The sequence below is a fragment of the Phascolarctos cinereus genome, unplaced genomic scaffold (assembly GCF_003287225.1).
Source record: "Phascolarctos cinereus isolate Bilbo 61053 unplaced genomic scaffold, phaCin_HiC Scaffold_726;HRSCAF=1367, whole genome shotgun sequence".
Lineage (NCBI taxonomy): Eukaryota > Metazoa > Chordata > Mammalia > Diprotodontia > Phascolarctidae > Phascolarctos > Phascolarctos cinereus.
Genome location: NW_027556098.1, coordinates 117,876,481 through 117,890,604, shown reverse-complemented (window position 1 = coordinate 117,890,604; position 14,124 = coordinate 117,876,481). Strand labels below are relative to the sequence as shown.

At 40.5% G+C, this 14,124-nt stretch overlaps 1 protein-coding gene across 1 annotated transcript in view; it reads left to right on the top strand.

Moving 5' to 3' along the window:
• The window catches only part of ITGB5 (integrin subunit beta 5), a 198,748-nt gene that overhangs the window by 119,222 nt on the left and 65,402 nt on the right, over positions 1–14,124 (top strand). The gene's annotated exons all lie outside the window — the stretch shown is intronic.

Genomic DNA, 14,124 nt, shown 5'->3' with positions numbered 1-14,124 from the left:
TCTGGTGGCCACATGTGGCCCTCTAGGTCCTCAAGTGCTGCCCTTTGACTGAATCCAAACTACAGGGACTCCATTCTATCACCCCAGTTGCTGGGGAAGATGTTAAAGAGCTCTAGACTCCAGACTGATACACTTTGTGCATGTTTAGGTTGGTATCCTTCAAGCTGACAGTATTCCTTTAATTTTTAACCTACACTCTAAGGGTATTATGCAATGTAAAGATTCCCAAGTACAAGGAAAAGGCAGGAGGAAGGGAAGACGTATTTATTGAGAGACTGTTCTGTGCCAGGCACTGTGCTAAGTATTTTACACGTATTATTTCATTTGATCTTCACAACAACCCTGGGAGATAGGTGCTATTATTATCCCCACTTTACAGTTGAGGAAACTGAGGCAAACAGAGGTTAAGCGACTTGCCCAGGATCTCACAGCTAGTGACCGTATGAGGTCAAATTTGAATTCAGGTCTTCCTTTGTTGTTCTTCAGTCATTCAGTCATGTCAGCCTCAATCATGTCTGCTTCTTGGCAGAGGGACTGGAGTGGTTTGCCATTTCTTTCTCCAGTGTGTCCCCATTTTACAGATCAGGAACTAAGGCAAATAGGGGTTAAATGACTTGCCCAGGGTCACACAACTAGAAAGGTGAGGCTGATTTGAACTCAAATCTTTCTGAGTTCAGGCCTGGTGCTCTGTCCACTGCACAGCCTACCTACACAGTCCTGAAACTATCATAAGCAGCAATAGGACCTTTCAAAAACTCTTAAGTTCAGAGATGAAGAGCTAGAAGGATCCTCGGAAACCATCTTTCAGTCCATCATTCATGGATAAGGAAATTTCAGTCCAGGAAGGTTTTGACTTGCCTATAGTCATGCAGGCTTTAAGCATCAGAGGTGAAATTTGAACCCAGGTCTTTGACTCTAGAAGCAGTGTTCCTTATTACATCACACTACATTTCCCTAGTTTCATGTAACCAGGAATACAAATAAGTGTCAGGAATGGTCTTAAGAATGCCAAAGGCAAGGGATTGGCTGACAATTACAAAAATTTTAAAGAGATCAGAAAGGGATTTGGGGGTATGTCTGAAATGAGATAAAGAAGAGGGAGGATGTTTTGGGGGTGGATGGTGGAAAGCAGGTAGTGCCCCACCCAGTGCCAAGGTGAGTGCCCTTAAATCAATCAGAGCTTAATAAATGTTAGTTGAATTTAATTGAAGGATATAATTACTCAGGAGGAAGTCATAGACAATGTCTCTTGATTTCAACAGCCTTTTGCAAAACCGTTTTCTTATGATGGATGTTTAATCCAGATGGATAAAATAGTGACTTGTAGATTCTCTGATGGCACTCACTGTTGGGTGAATTCCTAGCTGGTTGAGCAAGTGGATTTTTTAAAAAAAATGCATTCATATCAACTCAAAGGGAAAGGTACCTGTTAGAGTATGCCGGGAATCTCTCTGTCCCTGTCTCTGTTAACTGGTAACTTAGATGATTACATAGATCGCATGTGTATCATATTAGCAGAAGATGCAGTGTTGAGAGCAATAGTTATTAGAGTGGATGGAAGATCAAGTTCCAAAAAGATTCCTACAAGCTAGAACTATAGGCCATGTTTAGTAAGATAAAATGTGTTCAATATGAATATAAGGTCAGGAAGACTCATCTTCCCAAGCTCATATCTCACCTTAGACACTTACTAGCTGTGTGACCCTGGGCAAGTCATTTAATGCTGTTTGCCTCAGTTTCTTCATCTGTAAAAAAAATGAGCTGGAGAAGGAAATGGCAAACCCCTTCAGTATCTTTTCCAAGAAAACCCCAAATGAGGTCATGAAGAGTTGAACCCAACTGAAACAACTGAACAACAATAAATGAATTCAAAGTCCTGAACTTGGGTTAAAAAAAAATCAATTGTAGGGGCAGCTAGGTGGTGCAATGAATAGAGCTCTGGCCTTGGAGTCAGGAGGACCTGAGTTCAAATCCAGCTTCAGACACTTAACACTTACTCGCTGTGTGACCCTGGGCAAGTCACTTAACCCCAATTGCCTCACCAAAAAGCAAAAAAAATCAATTGTAGAAGTGCAGGGAGACCTGGCTTAGTGGCATCAGTTGGTATGGAAAAGATCTGGATTGCTTTGCTGACCACAAGCTCAAGAAAGCAATAATGCTGCTAAAAGGTGCTGACACAATCTGTGTTTTCACAGAATCTGTGTTTTCATCACTTTAGGTTGCTCTTTCACTGGTGTAAATCAGAGGCGTAAGACACATGGACCGCAGGCTGCATGCAGCCCACAATATTCCAAAGTACAATCAGATTAAGGGACTAACAAACCAGATTAAAATGGAATTGGGAAATATTTAACAGAATAAATAAAAATATAATAAAACATAGATAATATTAAAATGTGGGTTTCTAAGTCAATATGCAGCAGCCCTTCAGGATCCTTATGTACAGCATAATGGCCCCCATCCCTGAATGAGATTGACCCTCTCCTCATTTTGCTAGACATTCTTATCAAGTTAAGGGCAATCCAAAAAAGTTATCACCTTACAGTAAGGCAATGAACTTTCTAAACTTTGCTACTCTGTTCTTCAGATGAACCAACTAACAGGCATTTATTGTTGTCATTCAGTCATTTTCAGTTGTGTCTGACACTTTGTGACCCCATTTGGGGTTTTCTTGGCAAAGATACTGGAGTGATTTACCATTTCCTTCTCCAGCTCCTTTTACAGATGAGGAAACTGAGGCAAACAGGGTTAAGTGACTTGCCCAGGGTCACACAGCTAGTAAGTGTCTGAGGCCAAATTTGAGCTCAGGAAGATGAGTCTTCCTGACTCCAGGCCCAGCACTCTATCCACTTTGCCATCTAGTTGCCCCAAGTATTTATTAAGTGCCTACTGTGTGCCAGGTACCATGCTTAATGATGGTGATACAAAGACAAAAATGAAAGCCTTCTCTTAAGGAGCTTATGTTCTATTGGAGGATGCAATGTGTATAACTATATCTAAATGTATAATGTATACTATACAAAATATACATATACACACACATACATACACATATATACATACACAGTTTGGAAAAGAGCACTAGAAGTTAGAAGGATCAGGAAGGGATTCATGTGCTTGTGCTGAAGTCTGAAGGAAGTCAGGGCAGCTTAGAAGAGAGTGTGCTATATCAGATTGTGTGCCATCTTGGAGAGGGAGGGGGAGAAAAACTTAAAACTCAAAAGCTTATGGAAGTGATTTTTGACAAATCAAAATAAATTAATTAAAAAAAAGAAGAAGAGGGAGTGCGTTCTATTCACAGGAACAGGCAAGTTGGGAGATGGAGTGTTGTGTGGGTGGAATAGGAAGAAGACCAGTTTGTCTGGATGGTAGAGTGTAGGAAAGGGAGAAAGAGAGGTTACATGCTAGAGACGATTGTGTTTTTCCCATATGTAATGAGTTGCCACTTGAGTTTAATGAATAGGTCGGTGACGTGGTCCGACTTCTACTTAGGGGTAATTCCTGTGACAGCTGTGTGAAGAAGGATAGATTGAAGAAGGGAGACACCTGAGGAAGGGAGATAAGGTAGAAGGCTATATAATGTAGTGCAGCTTCGAGGCCACATGTGGCCCTCTAGGTCCTCAAGTGTGGCCCTTTGACTGAATCCAAACATCATAGAACAGATCTTGCAGGTGCCCCACCCCTGGTTTATACAATATTATACTATACTATACTATACTATACTATACTATACTATACTATACTATACTATACTGTACCGTACCGTACCGTACTATTCTATACTATATTATACCATACTATACTATACTATATAATATAGTGATAATATACTATATAATATAGGTGAAGGTGATGAGGGTGTGGTGAGAGGATATGTATGGTGGCTGTTCTGGAGGCAGAAATAATGGCACTTGGCCAGTGAAATCAAGTCAGAAACATTTTTTGCCAGGTACTATGCTAAAGTCTGGGTATACAAAGAAAGGCAAAAAATAATCACTGCTTCCAAGGATCTCACCATCTAATAGGAGAGACAACATTCAAACAAAATATATACAGGATAAAGGTGACATAGAATTAAGGACAACTGGCAAGTAGGACTTTAGCTGAGATGTAAAGGAAGCCAGGGAGAGGTCCATGTGGGGAGGGAAGATTGTTCCAGGCATAGAGGACAGTCAGGGAAAATGCATGAAGTCAGTCGATGGAATATCACATGCATGGAACAGCAAGGAGGCCAGTGTTACTGGATTGTAGAGGTGGAGGGGTGTAGGAAGGGGCCAGGTTATGGAGAGTTTTAAAAGCCAGAGGATTTCATATTTAATCCTGGAGGGGAGAGGACACTGCTGGAGTTTACTGAGTCAGTGGGGTGCCATGATCAGACTGATTGGATATGTGGGGTGAGAGGGAGGGGTTAAAAATAACACCAAGATTGTGAACCTTGAGAAATTTCAGAAGACAGATTAGTGTCTATATCTGGGCTTTTATTTGAAGCTTCTTAAGCTCAGTAGGACCTGCTAGCCTTTGGGCTTCCCAGGAAGAGCCTTTAAGAACTCAGAGTCACCTTCAGGTCACATTGCACAATTGTAGGAAGGCTTAAATAGAAGGAAATAGTCCTGGGCTGCATTTATTGAAGTATAGTGTCCATGCTGTATTTCAGGCCTACACAACCTGTGGGCCACAGGCCATCAGTGGTCCGTGGGCATGTAAAGGATTTCAGGTGGCACATGGAAAAATGTAGAGGATGTTTTCCCCTACATATTTCATGGGCCGCCCAAAATCCTTTGGTGGGCCTCTGGTTGTGCAGGCCTGCTGTATTCTATGTTGGTCGGACTAGGCAACAAGCATTTATTAAGTGCTTACTGTGTGCCAGATACTGTGCTGAGCACTGGAAATAGAAATACAGAGTGTCCCAAAAGTCCTGGTACAAGTGTAAGCTTTAATAGCTATTTAATATTAAAGCTATCGAATAGCTATTAATTATTAAAGCTACTTAATAGTTTAATAATAAATAGCTATTTAATATCAAAGTTATTGAATAGCTATTAAAGCTTACAACTGCACCAAGACTTTTGGGAAACCAAGTATGAGCCCAAAGACAGTTCCTGTCCTCTGAAGGGGGGAGGGGAGGGGGAGAGGAAGACAACAGTTAAGCTTTAATAGCTGAAGACAAAACGTAAATGAGAGCTGAAAAGTAGGGGGTGAGGGGGTCCATAGTTTTACAAGGCATTGAGAAAGTAAAGCCTTTAGGGAAGAATGCTATCTTGTATGAGAAGAAAGGAATGGCTTTAAAAATGGCATTTCTCCAGAAGAGATGAAAATATCAAGGTTTTTTTTGCAAAATATCCACACAAAAAAAGAGATGATTGCTCCACTTGGGGGAGGGTGGTTTTTATAAAATTTGAATCAAACTACTTAGAGAGTGAAACAGGTCAACATGAATGTGTATATAGAACCTGTATCAAATTGCATGCTGTCTTGGGGTGGGGGGAGGGAGAAATGGGGAGAAAATTTGGAACTCACAATCTTATGGAAGTGAGTGTTGAAAACTAAAAATAAATAAATAAATTTAAAAAAAAAGAATTACAAAAAGAAAAGTAATACAGGAAAGACTTTTTTTTTCTAAATGCTTCTGCTAGTTTTCTTGCTTTCTCATACAAGAGGGGAGAAAAGAAGTTCCCTTCGGAACTAGGGTAGGACATGATGCTGTCAAAACAGAGCTGAGGCCAGAGACAAGTATTTCCCTTGCTACACTGTTTGTTTCTTTTCAGCGTTCCAGATTTGTCTTCCTGCTGCTCACATGGCCCTTTGGCTCCATTGCAGCCATTTCAGGCTTTTTGTTTTCTGTAGATAAAGAGAAAGCTGGCACAGAGGGACTCCTACTCAGCCTCTCAGAGCTGGGCATTGTGCAGGTTGCCAAGGGCAGGGCTAAGCACTGAGAGACGGGCTCATTTCAGGGCTATTGAGGTGACATGAGAAATCCGTGACTTCCAAAAAAATCCCAGTCTTCTTCCTGATGAAAGGATGGAAATTTAGCTGAAGGGCTAGCTGGCTAACTCTGTGTCCAAACAAAAATTTTATGTCGTGTGGGTGTCCACTTTCTCCAGTGTCAGCCGCTCTTGGGTGATCCATTCTCCAAAAAGTCTACCTCCTCCAAGACCAGATATCTACTTTACATTTGGGGGTTTTCCTCCATGACATTTGTCCCATGGAAGTTTCAAGTCTTTAGTGGTGTAAAATATCCTTATCCCCCTGACTTGTTCCACATGTTTATCGATGACTTAGAGGCAGACATAGAAGACATCTATATTAAATCTGTGTATTATAACACTAAGTAGGGAAGGGATACCTAATGCTTTGGATCAAGATTCTGTCACAGCGATCTCAACAGACTGGAATGCTTGGGCTAACACTAAAAAGATGATTAATGATAGCCTACATTCATGAAGCCAAAACATAACATTTTCCTTACAACAGCTCTGTGAGGCCCAAGTATTAGTCCAAGTATTCTAATTCCCATTATGGTTCAGGAAATTGAGGCCCCAGATCATAGGGCTTATAAGTGGCAGAGTGAGGCTGGAGCCCCAGTTACCTGATACCACGTTTTATGCTCTTTTTTACTGTACCACATCACATAACAAATATCAGAGCTGCAACTAGGGTGGACCAACTGGAATGTTGTCTCAGGACATTGAAATTTAGGTTGCCCTGGTAATACTTGCAGTATTCAGCATGGAAACAAATGAGCAGAGTACTTAGTGGGAATAATTAGCTAAAACAGAAAGCTATTGGATAGTACCTGATTCTTCCAGTTGGTGGCCATTCACTCCAAGGTGAACATTTTCTAGCCTGTCTCTATCTCCCCATCCCACCCCACTGACCTCTCTAATAGCAGCCTTGAAGGAGGCCAGGATCTTCATTTTTTTTCCCACTAGTGTTTTGAATTACTTGCCCCATGTGCAAAAATTATTGGTTTACAGCTAAACAGGAATCGGGGTGGCTAGATGGTATAGTGGATATAGAAGGCCAAGCCTAGAGTCCGGAAGACCTGAGTTCAAATCTGGCTTCAGCCACTTACTAGCTGTGTGGCCCTGGGCAAGTTGCTTAACCCTGTTTGCCTCAGTTTCCTCATCTGTAAAATGAGCTGGAGAAGGAAATGATAAACTACTCTTTGCTAAGAAAAAAGTGGGTCACGAAGAGTTGGACATGACTGAAACAACTGAACAACGACAAAACAGGAATCAATAGAAAATCCTAGGTTTGGGCTCCAAAATATCATTTACACAAACATAGGATGTCAGGGAGCTGATATGGACAGTGGCTCATGGAGAATGACAGTAGGAGTTTGAATTGATCATAAGGAGAATATGAGACAGCAGTGACACAGCTCTTCCAAAAAAAGAAAAAGTAATACAATCTTAGCCTTCCTTAGCAGAAGCAGGTCTACCTCAAGAGAGGCAGTAATCCCACTGTCTTCTGCTCTTGTCAGATGGCATCTGGAATATGATCTGGATGCCATATTTTTTTTAAAAGGATATTGGAAAAACTAGAGAATATTCAGAAAATGACAGCAAATTTTCTGGAGAAAATTTAGGAAAGGTATGATTTCTGGCTTTAGATATTTGAAGGGATGTTATGAAATAGGGAGTAGTGTACCTAGGGAAGAGTATACCCGGAAGTTTTAGGTAAGTCATGTTTTTCTCAAAATAAGGAAAAACTTTCTAGCAATGGAAACCATCCAACAGTGGAATGATCTTTGGAAAGTAGTGAGCCCCTCATCACTGCAGATCTTCAGGGCCAGCTGGCTGTTGGTCAGGAATGCTACAGGAAGGACTCCTGAATCAGGTAGAAGATTAGACTAGATGGTGTTTGTGATCCTTTCCAACTTTAAGAATCTCAGATTCTGTGACTAATTTGGTTCAACTGTTCATTTCAACAAGTGCAGTGCCTTTTATGAGCCACTCCTTCAAACTGGGAAGGCAGCCCAGGCAAGAAAGCTAGACAGGAGGCAGGCTGAGATTAATAGAGTGGATTTATTCTAAATAAGACTTGTGAAGTCACCAGATTCCTCTGAGGTTCTCTCCTCCGGTAATTCCATTTGTAATCTTCTCTCATCTTTGGTTCTGACAATTGCCACAGGGTCCTTTGGCTTCAAGGGCCTAGGAGAATAAAGCTTGACACCTAGGAGGCACGTTTATTCTGTAGTGGGCTTTGGTATATAAATTTGCAGGTGGCTTCAGGTTGTGTTACTAATGTCCCACATGAAAGCACTAGCCATGTCCTTGTTGCAAGTTTTCCGTAGCTTCTCCCCTCCCTTGCTAAACAAGTCACCTTTTTCCTCTGCTGTGCTCCCCAGAACTCAGTCTAGTTGAGATCCGTGGACTTAGAGTCTGTAGAGCAGCTGAAATCATCTCCCATGTGTGTTCTCTTCCCCATTAGAATGTGAGCACAATGCATTGTACACAGCAAGTGCTTAATAAATGCTTAATTTGACTTGAGATTCTCAAAAGTGGAGACTGTCTTGCATTTCTGTATTTCCAGGACTTACCACAGTTCTTTGCACATAATAAATGCATAGTAAATGCTTTTACATCCATTCATTCAATGAATCGAGCTTTGGGCCAAGAAGACCTTTCAGAAATGAGATTGAGCCAAGAAGCCCTCTTGGGAAATCAAAAGCATATTGGTAAGGTTTAAATAACAAATCAGAGACATCAAATTGCTATTTTTGTGACTGGGTCTTGGAGAGGAAGTTTTCAAATTGATGGAATAGGGTCCCACAGAAACCCCAAAAGTAACAACAGTTCAAAGGCCTCAGACCTGATCCAAATAATTCCAGATGGAGAATTTTAAGTTAACCTCCGGCACCAAGAAATTGAGGCCTAGAAGTCTGGATATTTATCATCTCTGCCTAATAAAGGCTTTATGATTCTTCTATAGGCCCAAGACAGAAAGGACAACAAAGCATTGTTTAACCACTATGGGCTTATATTGTCAAAATCATTTCTGTGCAAATGATTATTGTTGTTCAGTCATGTCTAAGTCTTCATGACCTCATGGACCATACTGTCTCTGGGGTGTTCTTGGGAAGAGATACTGGAGTGGTTTGCCATTACCTTCTCCAGCTCATTTTACAGATAAAGAAACTGAGGCAAACAAGATTGAGTGTCTTGGCCAGAGTCACACAGCTACTAATTGTCTGAAGCCCAATTTGAACTCAGGTCTTCCTGACTGCAGGCCCAGTGCTCTATTCAATGAGCCATCTAGTTGCTCCATACAGATGAGTATCAGACCTATGTATCTGCTCCTAATCTCTCTCCCTTGAGCTCCAGTCCCACATCATGAATTGCCTATTAGACATTTCAAACTGTATATTCCTTAGGCACCTCAAACTTAACACACCCCAAACAGAACTCATTATTTTTCCCTCCAAACTCTCGCTTCTTCTATCTCGTCTCTTCTGTGTTCCTCAGCTTCTCTCTCTTACCACATGTATGCGATCATTTACCAGATTTTGTCATTTCCATTTCCATGACGTCCTTCATATATATATATATCTCTTCTAGTTTTTCATTCTCGCACCTTTTCACTCGCCTGGTTAAGGTCCTCACCACCTCTGGCCGGGACTGTTGGAACAGCCTTGCGACATCTTGTATTTTCCCACTCCAATCCACCACACAGTTCTCCAAATGATATTCCTATAGCTTAAGTTTGACCATACCCCCTAGGAGCTCCCTGCTACCTGAAGGATCAAATATGAACTCTTCTCTTTGGCATTTAAAGCACTTCACAACCTAGTCTCTCCCTCTGTTTTATGAGTCTCCTGAGATGTTATTCCCCTGTATATGGCCTGTGGGTCTTAAACGAGACTTTCCCGTCCTTATACCTTTGCACTGGCTGTTCCCCGTATCTGGAATGCTTTTCCTCTTCACCTATATCTCTTACAATCCCTGGCTTCCTTTAAGACTGACTCAAGCATCACCTCCCCCAGGACGCCTTTGCTGAATGTCTCCCCTTCCTAGTACTTTAGTCTCCAAGGCTGCTTTGTATCTACTTGATATAAATCTTTTTTTAACTTTCTTTTTTATAGTACTTTTTTCCAGTTACATGTAAAGACAGTTTTTAACATTCACTTAAAAATTTTTGACTTCCTAATTTTCTTCCTTCTTCCCTCACCTCCCCCCTCCCTAAGACAGTAAGCAATTTGATATAGGTTATATATGTGCACTTATGTAAAACATATTTCCATATTAGTCATGTTGCAAAAGAAGAAACAGACCAAAAAATTTTTATATATCTTTATATATACCTATATGTATACATGTTGTCTTCCCCATTCAAACGGGGAAGCTTCTTGAGAGCAGGAACTTTTTTTTTGTTTTTGCTTTCTCTTTGTATTTCTAGTGTTTAGCATAGTATTTAGCTAGTAATTAATAAAAGCACATTGTCAAAGAGCCATAAGTAGATATTGTTTGCCTCAGTTTCCTCATCTGTAAAATGAGCTGGAGAAGGAATGCTAAGCCTCCCTGGTAAATTTACCAAGAAAATTCCAAATGGGGTCATGGAGAATTGGACAAGACTGAAATGACTGAATAATGACAACACGTGCAGAGTACTAAGCTAGGTGCTGGGAATACAAAGACAAAAGAAAGTCCCTGCCGTCATGGAGTATACCTTCTATCTGGACTGTAGAGTGCAAGCCATACTCAGATAAATAAAAACAAGGTAATTTGAGTGGAGACAGAACACTAACAATTGGAGTAGACATCTGGAAAGTCTTCAAAGAAGAGGGGGTTTCTGAGTGGAGCCTAAGAAAGCTACATCCTGAGTTTGTAATTTTGAGAGCCTAATTGTATTGAACACTGGTTGTATGAAAAACATATTATTTGCAAGGATTTAAGACATCTCCAAAAGTCTCACGATGGAAAATGCTATCCACATCCAGAGAAAGAACTATGGAGTTGGAATGCAGATCGAAGCATACTATTTGCTCTTTTTTTTTTCTCTTCTGTTTTTTTTTTTGGTGGTTCCTCCTATTGGTTCTAATTCTTCTTTACAACTTGACTAATGTGAACATGTGTTTAATAGGAATGTATATGTAGAGCCTATATCAGATTGCATGGGGTCTTGGGGAAGGAGGGGGAAAAAGCTTATGGAAATGAATGTTGAAAACTAAAAATAAATTAGTAAAATTTAAAAAAACACATTGCTAAGTGCTGTGGGGTATACAAAGAGGAATAAGATCTGGTCCTTGTTCTCAAGAAGATAGAGGGAGAAGGGAGAGAGAAATTTCTGGTATTCAGTGTTAGCAACTGGGGGAATGAAAATAAGTCTTTGGTGTTTGTTTTCCTGTTGAGGTGAGGTGTGACTAGCTTCTGGGCACTGGGCTTACACTGCCATCTGGCAAACACAGATGGGGCCTGCCTTTGTCCAAGTCACCAGGACAGCCCATGAAAAGAGCCAGAGCTAGAATCCTGTTTATTACATACTGTGGAGGTGGGAAGAGCTCTCCATCTGTACAGCTTCTTGCTTCTGAGGCACTCCTCTGGAACCCTCTGAGAGTCTCCTCAGGTTGTGAGGGAGGGTGGTCCTGTTAGTACTCCTTCAGGAAGGGGAAACAGAGGCACTAAGAGACTTGGGGGCCTCATCTGTCAGAGATTTGAAATAAAAATCTTCTGGCTGTATTTATGACCTCTTGAAAGAATCTAGAGAAACTTGTCCATGACACGTGCTTTGCTTGAATGTGTTTTGCAGAACATGACTTTAAAATACTGGTAATATTATAGTAATAGCATGAACCCTGGGGTTTTGGGTCTTTGAGATCTCTGAAAATAGCTCTACTATTGCCATACTATAATTGGGTTGGAGGTGTTTCTGTTGAATATGAAGGGTACTCCACTCCATCGTTAATACATGCTTCTATAAAACTGTTTTTCTCTTTACCAAAACATTTGGTGTGTATTCCTGAAGAAATGAGTACGGTTTATTTTTATTTGGCAGCTTAGGAATTCTATTTTTGAGGCTTTAGATTTATGAAATACAATGAATATCAAAAGTATTGTTTAAAAATTTTTTAAAATCAAGGTTTCTGTTTTTTTTCTCAAAAAAGTATAATAAATCATAAGATATAGGACATTAGAGTGGGAAAAGACCTTATAGAATCTCCTTCCTCCTCCCATTGTGATTTTACACATGAGCAAACCGGCCCAGAGAAGTAAAGTCACTTGTCCAAGATAACACAGCTTGTTAGTAGAATGAGAGAAATTTTGCCTCAGGGCTTGGCTAATTGGGATTTCTCTCTGTCTCTCTCTTTTTTCATCTCTCTCTACCCTCACCCTGGGTTGTCTTTGTCTCTCAATCTGTGTCTTTTTGCTCACTTGTTTCTCTATGTACATCTTTTTCCGGGGTCTCCCCTCATTTTCCTTTCATCTTCTCCCTACTTCCCTTAACTGTTTTCCTATCCATTACCCATTTCTGGTTTTATAAGAAGGAGCTGACATGTGTACTTTTCATTATTTCTTGTATTTGTCATACAGATTGTGGTTTACTTTTCCCAATTAAAAAAAAAGCAGATGTAACATTTTCCATTTCTGTTTCTTAAAAATAAAACCTAAAATAAGTTTTTACTTAATGTGTCTCAATTTCTTTTTTTTTCCCCCTCATGAGTCTGAAGCCCTCTGTTGGGGGTGGGGGTGGGGAATGTTCCCTCTACCTGATCTAAAGGATTCCTTTGCAATCAAATTAATTCGAGGAGTAGAGTCTTACTAACCAGTCATTTAATCAACGAGCATTTCCTAAGCTCCCACTATATGTCAAGTCTTGTTATTTTCTAGTCCAGGGGTTCTTAACCATTTTTTAAAAATAGACCCCCTTTGGCAGGTTGATCTGTCATATGGACACCTGAATAATGTTTATGTTTTTAATTAGTAATACTAGGTTTCAGTAAGAAATTGTGAAAATAAAGATTATTCAAGTTTATGATCCTCTTGAAATCTGTCCGTAGACCCCAGATTAAGGCCTTCTTTTCTAGTCAAATAACAGAGATCATGAAGGTTTGCAGCAGAGATGAGGAACCTGCAGCCTCAAGGCCACATGTGGCCCCCCCAGGTCCTCAAGTGGGGCTCTTTGACCGAATCCAAACTTCGAAGTTTCAGTCAAAAGGTTTGGATTCAGTCAAAGGGCCACACTTGAGGACCTAGAGGGCCACATGTGGCCTCGAGGCCACAGGTTCCCCACTCGTGGTTTACAAAATAGAGGTGTAAGGCAGGATTTAAACTTGAATCAAGAGCAGACCAGCTGGTGGTCTTCTCTCAGAGTTCTTTACTTGTTGTTTTTTTTTTAAATAAAGAAAAACTGGTAACCTTTTAAAGGTCCCAGTGGCCAGTCACCAGTGGGCAGAAGGAAGACTGCTGTGAGTTAGAGTAAATGTCTGCAGCTGATCTGAACTTGGCGTGGAAAACAGGGTAGGAACTTCATCTTCCTTGGTCTAATTAAGGGGAATAAAGGCAGGAATCTGGGTCTCATTTCTCGCTTCCCACTGCCTGCCATCACTCAGCAGTCTCTTTGAAGTTTGAAGTTCATGCCATTCAATTATTTTTAATTGTTCTTATTTATTTAATTAAATATTTCTCAGTTAACGTAAAAAAATTAGTGAGTATTTTAAAAAAACTTTGAGTTTTAAATTCTGTCCTTTCCTCCTGGTCCTTTCTCCTCCCTGGGTAGGCAAGCAATTTGATCTCTATTATACATGTGAGGTCGTGCAAAACATTTCCATATTAGCCATGTTTGTGCCATTCAGTTAAAACATTCCCCCCCCCCCATTTTCATCACTTTCCCTTTCCTCAGTGACTTTTGCACTACATTTACAATTTTCCTCTCTCTCCTCCCCTCCATCAAGTTCCTTGGTGCCTTCAACATAATGTTGACAATCCTTTTTCATACTCTGGCTTCATAATTCCCAGACTTCCTTAATTCCTATGACCTTCATTTATGATAATTTTCAGTTATTCACCAACATAGTCAAATATCTCATCATCATTCTAAAGTTAAATGAACAGATTTCATAGGACCTTAGCAGTCATTGAGTCTTTACAGCAGAAGAAACTGAGGCCCAGGGAGTGTGGGTTACTC